The sequence below is a fragment of the Vicugna pacos genome, chromosome 1 (assembly GCF_048564905.1).
Source record: "Vicugna pacos chromosome 1, VicPac4, whole genome shotgun sequence".
Lineage (NCBI taxonomy): Eukaryota > Metazoa > Chordata > Mammalia > Artiodactyla > Camelidae > Vicugna > Vicugna pacos.
Genome location: NC_132987.1, coordinates 39,414,151 through 39,426,635, shown reverse-complemented (window position 1 = coordinate 39,426,635; position 12,485 = coordinate 39,414,151). Strand labels below are relative to the sequence as shown.

Sequence of the window (12,485 nt, the reverse complement as noted above, 5' to 3'; positions counted from 1 at the left end):
TATGTAAATACTTATCTCTTCTTCCATATTTTAATTTTCCTAAAGACAAATAAGACATAGCTCTCGCTGTGCTAGGATGAGCATGAGTGATGGTGATGTTCTCTAACTGCACTCTTCTTTCCTGACTATCTCTGTAACATATTTAAAAGGTACTGGGAAGGCTTTTATGTCTGTAATGAACCCTCTGGACTTAGGGCATTGCAAAGAGGGAGCCCAGCTTATAGTTCTATATACCGATTCTTGATGAGCAGTTAGGTTCCGTAACACAATTTACAAAATGACGCTAAAAGATTAACATTTAATTACACTCTCCATCATCTTATTTCCTCTTTTATTGTTGTTGCTATGCTACTTATATTTGCACAATTAACCAGAAGGCTCCTACATACTAGCAACCATTGCTTTACCTTGTCTGTGTCTCCCTACAGCTGCTACTCATAACACCCAATAGTTTAATAAACACAGAAAAATCTGACTTGGTAACTGGGTTTTTGTTTGTTTCTTTATATTCTCATCCATATAATTCTTGTCATAAATCATTCAATATATAATACTTACAGTTGCATTATAGAGACATTTTAAGCTCCCTTATCTATCTATCTGTCTGTCTGTGTATCTATCATCTGTCTATTCAATAAATTTCTCATCACAATGAAACATGTTAGATGTTTAGGTGCATATATTCCCTTTTTATCATTTAAAATATTTTAAATTATTTGATCTAATTTAAAAAACTATTCTTCTATTAATATTTTCTTTTTTAGGGCTCAGATTTAGTCACCATCTTTGAAAATACAACACGTTCACAAACAGAATGTGAGCAACCGAATAGAAATACCTATCATCTGGCTGCAAAGTTCTGCAAAAGGCATTTGTTTGCAAATAGAAAGTTTTTCCCTCATAGGAAAAGACAGATTCACTGTAAACATAGTAAGAAGTAACCAAAATATTCAAGATTTCATTTCTGTGGTAAAATGCCCAGGAGTGTGATGACTAGATTATGTTATGATTACATTTTTAGTTTTATAAAGAAAACTGGCAAAATATTTTCCAGAGCATCTATTCTATTTTTTATTCCTACCAGCAACGTGTGAGAGATCCAATTTCTCTGTATCTTTGTCAGCATTTTGTGTTAGCATTGTTTTTATTTTACCCATTCTCATAGATGTGTAGCGGTATCTCATCATAATCTTAATGTGTGTTTCTCTTATGGCTGATGATGCTGAACATCTTGTTAGATGTTCATTTGCCATCTGTATATTCTCTTCAATTATATTTTCCAGATATAAATAACCATGTCAGAAAAATGGTTGGTAAATATTTCTTCCCAGTCTGTAGCTCATCTTTCCATTTTTTTAACAAGGTCTTTTGCAGAAGAAAGTTAAGTCCAATTTATCCATTTTTTTTCTTGTATGGATGTGCCTTTGGTGTTATGTTTAAAAATTCCTTATCAAACTCTACGTCCCAAAGATTTTCTCCTATTTTTATTTCTAAATGCTTTACAGTTTTATATTCTACATTCAAACATTCCATATTGAGTTCACTTTTGAATAAGGTGTAAGATTTAGGCTGAGGATCATTATAGATAAATTGTGATATAAAATTCTATCAAAATAATAACACATGCACTATGTAAATGAAAAAGTTTATATAAAACATGTTAAATAAAAGGTAGGATTTGTTCCATAAAAAGCAAGATTCACAATGATGTATTTACTTTGATAACAACTATGTAAAAATTTAACTTAATTAATTTATTTACTAACCTACCCTCTTCAAAAAAGGACAATGTGGTTTTAACTACTTTACTGTGAATTTCTGAATGTTAAGGATTGGAAGTCTTCAAAAGTGCTTGTAAGCAGGACATTTTGTCATGACAGTTTAATTTATTTTCTGTCATTAAGCTGCTGTTGTTTCTTTTTCTTCAGACATCTGTCTGAAATATACTATATTATTATGCTTATTATGGATAAGAAAGAAAATATCAATTTAGAAAGTGAAAAATTTTTAAAAACTACATTTTATATATAAAAACATTTAGATAATAGTAACCAGTTACAACCAAGAAATTGATTGTAACAGTTGCAAATTTTGAGATGACCTTGTCTGCTAGTAATGGTGAGTCATTCTTGCAAATAAGATGAATATTAATAAATGTGGAAGCAAGGAATACTTTATACAAATCCTATGAGTGTTATTTCAAAAAGAACTTTGATGAAAAATTGTTCTTAAAGCAATAATGAAATGTGATTCTGTTGATCTTGCTAGGATCTCCAATGTGATGTTATTTGAATACTAACCAATAACATTTCTAACATTTATCAATGTCTGATAATTTTCTAATACTCAGTCCTGTACAAATGCTACTAAACAATATTTTTAGTTATTAGTACTGTGAATAGAGAGTTATAAAAGTACAGATTTGAGAATTTGAGAATTCTTGAGAATTCTAATTTTCATTACCAAATGTAATAATTTATATCTGTTGTAAATTTGGAAAGAATAAGTTATAAGTTAATTCATTTAAAGATGGGCATACTGAAGAGTAAAATTTAAATAAGAAAATAAGTTTACCACATTTTAAAAGATATAAATCCAAAGGAACTCACTGGATCAAAATTAATGTCTCTACTTGACAGAAAAAAAGTTAAAAAGTAAAACAAATCATGTATTTTACATGAGAGCTACAATACTTATAAAATATTTTAACAGAATTGAGATCAAATATATTAATTATGGCAATAAATGTTAATAGGATTAATTGGCCTATTAAAATCAATAGAATTGAGGAAGTAAGGATCAAAGTTCAATGCTAAAGTGGAATACATATATACACAAATATATTGAGATATGTATCAGTCCTAAACACACAAAGAGATGTTCTGTTTTATTACTCATTACAGAAAAACATGGAAGAGGCTTTCACCTTTTACTTAAGTTGCATCAGTCCCACTCTAATGATAGGAAAAGGCCATATAACCTACAAAATCGTAACTTTCCTTGAACCTGTATGAAAACTAAGGTTGCAGGGTAACCAATTAGCCTAAAATCTGGAGAAAAACAGATACTTCCAAGGAGAGAAGGAATAAAGCACTGCCTTATCTGAGTCACAGCCAGGATGAAGACTTAGCCAACATGAAGCGGTAAAGTTTCAACCAAAATTTTCAAAAAAATGCTAAAGGCTAGGGATGGGTTCGTGGGATTGTATGGAGCCCTGGGAAACCACAGACAAAAGGAGATTCTGTTCACTCTTAGGCTCTAGGTCATGGATCTCTCCCAAATGAAATGTGCACTAAAAAAGATTGGGAACAGGGCAGGAGACTGGAAAAGGTCTTCCTCCTAGTGCAGGTTGCGGGTAAGGGGTGGGGGGAGTAGATAACTATGAGAAAAGCATAAAGCCCCACCAGGATTGTATTATTTCTATTAAGCTGCTAGGTGCAGGAAACAGAAAACAAAACAAGACAAAATAATTACAAAGCTACAAACAAATAAACAAGCAAAAGCTTTCTACCCCTAAAGAAGGGATAGGATTTATCATTTGTGGACTTTTGAATGATGGCCATTCTGACTGGTGTGAGGTGATGCCTCATCACTTGTATGTGGAATCTGAAAAGAAAGAAAAAAAAAAAGACAAGTGAATCTATTTACAAAACAGAAACAGACTCACAGACATAGAAAACAAACTATGGTTACCAGAGGGGAGAGGGGGTGGGAAGGGATAAATTGAGATTTCAAGATTTGCAGACACTAACTACTATATATAAAATAGATAAACAACAAGTTCATACTGTATTGCACAGGGAACTATATTCAATATCTTGTAGTAACTTATAGTGAAAAAGAATATGAAAAGGAATATATATATATATATATATATATATATATATATGTATGACTGAAACATTATGCTGCACACTACAAATTGACAGAACATTGTAAACTGACTATACTTCAATAAAATATATATATATATATTTATATGCATAAAAAAAAAAAGAAGGGACTGGAAAATGTACAGAGCCCAGATCTCTAGAAATTCCTCACCACCACTGAGGAGGGCAAGATCATTATAGAACCCTAGCCTTGAGACTGAGATATATAGTACCTATCTATAAGGCTAAAATAAAACAGGAAATACTTCTCCACCTTACTACTCTCCTCACACTATATTAGCAAGCATTAACAGTTAACAGGGATTTACCACTGGGGGCGGGGCAAGAATTTGGAGATAAGTTCTCTCCGAGGTTTTGGCTAAAAGGGGAAAGTTTAAATTTGAGGGCAGATCCCAACCCTTACTTAGGCAGAGAATAAAGCTAAAGGAACCGGGAGGCAGCTGTGCACTTAGGATAGTAATAAGAATAAAATCTGAAACCATCTCAGCTCTTGACTAGGTTATCTCAATCCCTACCAAATACTCAACAAAATCAGGAGAAAGAGAATGCTTATCTCCAGATAAATGTATTTTTTAAACTTCAATCTCTACTGTTCTTCACACAATGTCCAGCTTTCAACCAAAAAAGGAGAAAAATAACAGTAAAGTGACAAACAAACAAACAAAAAAACAGAACTAGACTGAGAGATCACCCAGACGTTGAAATTTTTAGTGAATATAAAATGAGCAATTATGTTTAAAGTCTCCAAAGGAAACAGTGTACAGCATGCATTAACAGATGGGGAATCTCAGCAGGGATGGAAACCACAAAACCCTAAAACTACTGAGATACCTTTTCCTCGTCTATCAGAGAAGTAAAATGTCAAATACACGAAAATTAAAAGGGTAGCAATATACTCCCTCAGGGCCTCTGTCAGGAAACAGACACTCATACACTAGTGGTGGGATGCACATTGGTAGAACTCATTTGGAAGAGTATTTGAAATACTCAAAAAAAATTTAATAAAACTCCCAATTAACCTATAAAATTACCCTAAGGATAAATCTTCTCAACAAAATAAGAATACACTTAGACAAGTGTATTTATTGTAGCACTGTTTGTCATTACAGAAATTGGAAATGACCTATACGTTCATACAAAGGGGAATGGTTGAATAGACTGTAGTCTATTATCCATCCAATGGATTACAATGAAAACAACATATCAACTGACAGAATGATTTTTAGAGCATATGTAGCAAGGTGACAAAAGCAAAGTGCAAAAGATTATTTATTGTACACTACCTTTCATGTAGAAAAAGGAGAAACAAGAGTATATGTACCTGGTTAAAAGTGAAAAAGAAAATTTAAATAAGAAGTAAAAATGGTTATCTATACGGCTGGGTGAGAATGTGGTGCAAAGGATAAAGGGATGGAAACAAGGTAAAAGGAACTGGGGTTGGCACTTCATTAAGTATGCTTTAAAAAAACAGTTCTGATTTTAAGATCTAGGTTAGTATTTCATATACTTAATAGGGAGATTAATAATTAAATGAGGGTGAAATTTTAAGTCCAAGGAAAATTTTTACTCTTTTTTTTTTAAATAAATGGGACTTTTTCTTTTAATTCAAGCTTCCTTTCTCTTTCTCTACCTATAAAAAATTTTAGTTGAAAAAGTAAGAAAATATTGACAGCTTCTATATTGCTAACCTTTATCCTTTTTCATTTTCTAACCAGCCCTGGGGAAATAGCACACTGAAGTAAAATAAGCACTGGACTCAGCTGGAAATCTTCAACTCAGTTGTAAAAAAGTCACAACCTTTATGATCTTCAAAGCCCATATCTTTGTAATGAGGATACTAATTCTTCTATCTGGCAAGTGTGGTTGAAGGATAATGAATTAAATAACAACTGCTTAGAAAAAAAGGCTATGGGAAATCCACTCTATGTATGTCGGCTGGTTTGCTTTGGCAGAGAGATGGCTGAGTTACTGAATAAGTTAGTCTGTAGCAGGTCCACTAATGAAGATACCTGAAATAAAAAACAAATTAACTGCTGAATTTTTTATTTGTCTCAATGGTTGTACTTTTTTGACTTTAGCATATTTGCTCAATAGTCGGACAAAAGTGCCTTAAAGAACTTGGTGGGAAAATAGTGTAGAATAGGTGGCTTTGAATCTAAGGGCATTAGACTTTTAGAAGTTAAAGGCATTCACATCCTACCTGTGCCATATTCTGTGTAACACTGCATTCTTCTCAATTTTCCTAAGATTTCTCATACTGACCACGAAACTGATGTACTAAGAACACCTACCCAACAGGGTAACGGTTAGGACAGTGCTTGACTGAAGGTAAGTGCCTAGTGAATTTTGACTATTATTATTGTTGTTATTATTTGATAACTTCATTTAAATTGAATTTAAAAAGAGGAAAATTATAGGCATGTTAAATACAAGGATCATTTCTTCAAAAGAATTTCAAAATATATCAACCTACTAACTCAAGAAAAAGGGGTTGGAGAAAGAACAAACTCATAAATGAAAAAATAACAGAGAAATTATCTGTCAAAGAGTTATTTCAAAGAATCATGAGTTCTTTGCAAATAATTCTGATAACCTGGATATTATGTGTGATTTTTCTAGGATAAATATACAAGAACTGATCCTATCAGGGTAGAAATCTAAGCAGAGAATTACCAGGTAAGAAATAAAGTTGTCAAAAATACACTGCTTATTTAAGGAACACAAAACTTGAATAAGCAGTTTCAGATGATAATAGTGCAATGCCTTTAAGTAACAGATAATTCTAATGACCTCTTAACTGTTTCTGAGGACAAAGATAAACTGCAAATTATTTCTATGGAGTTCATCTGAAATACATTTGTTTTTAATCTTTATTAAGGTGTACTGAAGTTTTTATTTCATTGTTCCTTTCTATATTCTTAATTTTGAATCATAATTCTTTAATAATATTTTTTATTTCTAGTAACATTTATTGTTTCTTTTTCCCAATTTTTGAGATATAATTAATACATAACATTTTGTAAATTTAAGGTGTATAATGTGTTGATTTGCTACACATATATTGCACTATGATTACTGTCCTAGTGTTAGCTGACACCTCCCTCACCTACTATACTCAGCATTTTTTTGTGTGGTGAGAACATTTATAATATACAGTCTTAGCAACTTTCAAATATGTAACACAATATTGTTAACTATAATCACAATGCTGTTCATTAGATCCCCAGAAATGTTTCAACTTCTAACTGGAAGATTTTAGTCTTTAATCAACATCTCTCCATTTTTCCCACCCCTGATAATCATCATTCTACTCTCCATTCATATGAGTTCAGCTTTTATAGACTCCACATATAAGTCATATCATATCATTTGTCTTTCTCTATCTGACTTACTGCACTTAGCATAATGCCCTCAAGGTCCATCCATGTCATTGCAAATGGCAGGGTTTGATTGTAAATAATATGGCAACATGGTAGTGCAGATATCTCTGAGATCCTGTTTTAACTGCCTTTGGATTTGTACCTAAAAGTGGGATTGGTGAATCATATGGCAGTTCTATTTTTAATTTTGAAGGGAACCTCCATATTGTTGTCCATATTAGGAGTACCAATTTACATTCCCACCAACAGCATGTAAGAGCTCCCTTTTCTCCACATCCTCACCAATGTTTATTGACTCTTGTCTTTTTGATGATAGACATTCTAATAGATATGAGGTGATATCTCGTTGTGGTTTTGAGTTGCATTTTCCTGATGATTAGTGATGTTGAGCATATTTTCATGTACCTGTTGGCCATCTGCATGTCATCTTTGGAAAAATGTCTATTCAGTTTTTCTGCTCATTTTTATATCAGGTTGCATTTTTGCCATTGAGTTTATGAGTTCTTCATATATTTTGAATATTAACTGCTTATCAGATGAATGGTTTACAAATCTTTTCTTCCGTTCCATAGGTTGTCTTTTCATTTTTTTGACTGTTTATCTTGCTGTGTGGAAGCTTTTTACTTTGATGTAGCCCATTTGTTTATTTTTGCTTTCATTTGTGCTCTTAGTTGTGACATATTCAAAAAAATCAATGTCAAGATCAATGTCAAGGAGTTTTCTTCCTGTGTTCTCTTCTAGGAATTTTATGGTTTAAGGTCTTATGTTTAAGTCTTCCAACCATTTTGAGTTAATTTTTGTGTGTGTTGTAAAATAGATGTCTGATTTCACTTTAGTGCATGTGGTTTTCTCATCATTATTGAAAGATTATCTTTTCTCCATTGAATATTATTGGCTATCTTATCAAATATTAGTAAGGGTTTCAGGTAATGAATTTTCCTTTCTTAGTGTCTTTGGCTGTTCCTATTAATTTCTAACAAATCACATCTTACTCCTAATTTTTTGGACATGTCACATCTGAAATCTGCTTTGAGTAAGAGCTAAGGAGCTCACTGTTTGCTTGTTTGTGTGTGTATGTGTGTTTAATAATCCACAGCTACAGGATATTTTGTGTTCATTTTACTTTCTCATTTTGTTATATATATATATTTTTGGTTTGAGTGAAAGCCAGTCATTCAATCATTTGAATTTTAAAACATAAACAAACTTTAATTAGGCTTTGTATATATTTATCTTTTTGGACAGTTTGAAAAATTAAACTGTGACTATAAACTTATTGTCAATTTAAATGTTATTCTGATTGATTTAGGAATTATATAGATTTCAATGTCAACATTAGCTTATTCTATAGTATGCTGATTTTTGAGCAAGATTATTATATTACTGTCAGAGAGAAGATACTGTAAATTATGGGTATTTAATGTTAATTTAAAAATACCATATATACAAATTATTATTTTAAATTATGCACATTTTCCCCTTGTCTTTGTATTTTTATATTGAGTATATTTCCATAGGAATTTGGAATCAATTTTTATTGAAATTATATGCTAATATCCATCTGCTCTCTTTCATTAGAGATTTAATTTTAAAAGAGAAATTATTTGTATTCAAATTCAAAACTTTTACTGAATAGTTTGAAATCCTGGATTATCTAGGACAAAATACGCCTACTTTCAATAATTATAGGCAATTCATACATGCACATCCTTTTAGTCCATGTAGGCATATATTGCAGATCTCTGGATTTTTACAAGACCAGTGCTCTAACCCCTGAGCTATGGAGCAAGCTGTGATCTCTGGATTTTTAATTTCTTATATAGCTATTTTAATGAGGCAAAATCGAAATACCACGAAAAAACATTTAAGCTATGCAAAATACATTATAATATGTAAAAGTAGAAGGTAAAGCAGATTTGTTAGCTCAAAGTCAAGCTGGCTCAGTGTGATCCAATTCCTCTGACCATTTCTGCAGATAAAAGGGAGTATAAACTGTGTATTAACTTGACCTGAACTCTCTAATTGCATAAAGGGTCTGACAAGACTAAAAATTTAGAGAAAGCTAAGGTAAGGGAGAATAGAAGACAATAAATCTTACTGGGGAAATTAGAAATCATGATATAGAGAACTTGGGCACATTTTATATTTCTGGATTTCACTATTAGAATTATAGGGAAAACTAGTTTTCCAATATTAAACTCTGCTTCGTAAATGTGAATGACCACCCTTTGAATTAAAATATATTTCGTTAGATGATATGATAACAGGATGTTTAAAGACCAGAGAAAACGAAGGAAAGAAAAACATATCATGGAAGTAATGTACACTCTAGAGAATGAACACACTAATGAAAGTGGATAAGCAACAAAATTTTCACTGAAGAGAAGTGGATTTTTTTATTAACTCTATCAAATTGCACCATTTTATGTTTACTTATGACATGTTTTGATATGTTGAAATTGACAACAGTTGCATTCCAGCAAAGAGATGCAATTCATGATTTATTATTTCTGTGTGATAAATTAAAATTCAAACTTTTAATCTCATAGAAGAAAACTGAATGTGAACCTTGGCTATAGAAATCTTTCCTACTCTGAGTTTAGCTGTGTCACACCGTTGTTTCTCTTACATCTTTATTAGAGAGAGAATTTAAAGCTCTTCCTGAATATCAGAGAAAGACATCTGAATGCGAACCTTTGTTTTGGAATTTATTGTGGCCTTGGAGAATAAGATACCTCTGATTGTCAGTTTTTTTCATTAGTAAAATATAGGTTAAAAATATCAATCTAGTGGGGTTGAGAGATTAGTGATAATGCTAGGTAAATTTAGGTGATTTGCTTTATCTCTCCTTCTCAGGTTCCTTTTCTGTATTATTTGTATGGCAATTGATTACATTAAGAAGATAACCATAGGAAAAGGATAGATCAACATTTATTATCACCCCTACAATATTTATAAAGTGCAACGTAGCGACTTGTGAATAGTGCTGTTTCTCTATCAAGGTTCTTGGTAAGAATCAAGTCTTCATGTAAAGCATTACCCTAATGAATTAACTTCTTTCCTATGCATCTAGAATGGTACTGGTTGTATTATAGTCTTAAGAGACTGAAAAAATAATCACTTAATTATTTTCTTGTTTTGATTTAGTGGAGAAACACCAGCCAGGAAAGACAGTGGAATATGTATTTATTTTGCATAACTCAGCAGTTCCCTAAATGCCACAAAATGCATTTTTGAGGAGTCACCAGACTAGAGGTAATCTCTCTCGACCCTGTTAATAGTTTTGTGCTTTTAACTGCATTACTCAAGGAGGTGATGGAGAATGTGTAATTGTTGACAGAAGGATTAGATGATTTACTTGATAGAAAATGAAAGTAGTTTGAAATGTATATCTTACAAAAAGCACCTGGGGGATATTCTCAGTAAGATCAGGCATATTCCATGAAATTTACACTAAAAATGTTGAAGTACAATATGCCTTTAATACAGAGTTTAAAAAAATTGTTTTTCAGGAAACTAGTTGCATACATTATGGTACACCCATACAATGCAATGCTATTTAGCCTTTGAAAAATGAGGCAGATCTGCAAGTACTGATAAAGAAAAATTTCCTAATGTACTGAAAATTAATACAGGTTGGGTAGAGAAGAGCATGTTTGAATTGCTACATCTTATCATCCAACCAACAAAACAGAAACATTTTAAGTAGGGATCATGAACCTAGGAAGCAGAATTGAGATGAAGAATATCTTTTTACTATACAGTATTTTGTGCTGTTTGATTGTTTTTTAACTATGTGCACCTATTACTTAATTCACAGAATTTAAAATAATGTGAAACAAATCAAACACGAGAAGAAATAAAATGTTTGATGTAAATCCTCAAACTAAAGTATGATGAAACTCTTATTTTATTAGGTGGCCTTATCAAAATAAACGCAAATCTTCAATGTAGTTGACCATTGCCTTTGGAGTATCACCAGAAAGAGCAGTATATTTACTAGCTGAGATAGTCCTGCCATTTTCATTTTTCTTAGCCATAAAATAGAAGAAAGTGTGCTCAAGAGTTAAAAACAAAGTGACCTTTAATATATTTACACCACAGCAGTCTAACAAGCCTCAACCATGAATTAAAAAACAAAACACTTTTAATGTTATTTAAACGTAGAAATAGCATATTTATGGAAAAATAAGTGATTATTATAATGTCATAATATGATATGAATTATCAGCTTATTGAAGAAGGCTAATGAGTAATTGAAAAGCTCCTTAACTCTTAATCACATAATTTTCCAGCTGAGACAACCTGCTGTTATCTCCAATGGAGTTAAGACGCCCCTCTGCAGCATACCTGATATTTATCATTAAGTGGGTTTAATTAAATTAATAGCAACCAGCATATATTTATTTCCTGCCTTGTACAACTTTTGAATACTAAATCATACAAGTATTTTGTCAAATTAACCACTAAATTAACTTTGACCCCAATTTAAAAAAAAATTGTAGTCAGAGGTTTAAAATTTCACTTATATAAAAACTCCAATTAGTAAGACTCTTTCAATCAATGCCATTTTCACTCTAAAACTTAATCTTTTGAAACCAAAAGTTCTTCAGCATCATTAGTTATACTAACATCAGGGTCATAAATTCCTTAAAAGATACACACACACACACACACACACACACACACACACACACATATATATATATATATAAAATTCACCTCTGCTACCTTTCAGAAAATTGCCTTTTTGTTTCCTTCAAGAAGCCGCATTATATGAGAGTCTTTACTGATGTATTTTTTGCCTTTTAGTATTATTTTCTCTTTAATGATTGTGTCCCTCCCTCATATTATCACCTATATGAAATACGAGCTTTCATTCTAGGTCTCTTGGCAAAAACTTCTCACTACTACTTGTTTGGTTCCTAAGTCAGAGGTGATCACCTTGACCCTGACATCTTCTCCGTTTATCCCTTATTAGTGACAATCAACACAGTCGGCATTGCCTTCCTCATTTACGGTTTGTTTCCTCTACAAAACTTTCCAGAAAACAAAACTGTTCAAAAGATTATACTTTTCTCTGACTTTTATAACATGATATATATGTGTCAGGGAAAAACAACAGAACTCTACTATTTAAATTCCAAGTTTTGTAAGTTCAATCATTAATACAATTTTTTACTCATGTTTTCAAATTTCTGTGTCCTGCCTT

The 12,485-nt window shown here is 31.8% G+C and overlaps 1 long non-coding RNA gene across 1 annotated transcript in view; it reads right to left on the bottom strand.

Moving 5' to 3' along the window:
• Positions 1-3,352: 3,352 nt before the first annotated feature.
• LOC140696385 (uncharacterized) overlaps positions 3,353-12,485 on the bottom strand; it is a 228,415-nt gene continuing 219,282 nt past the window's right edge. The window contains exon 4 of the long non-coding RNA XR_012072652.1: positions 3,353-3,606. This is a non-coding gene — a long non-coding RNA (uncharacterized lncRNA). The remainder of the gene's footprint in view (positions 3,607-12,485) is intronic.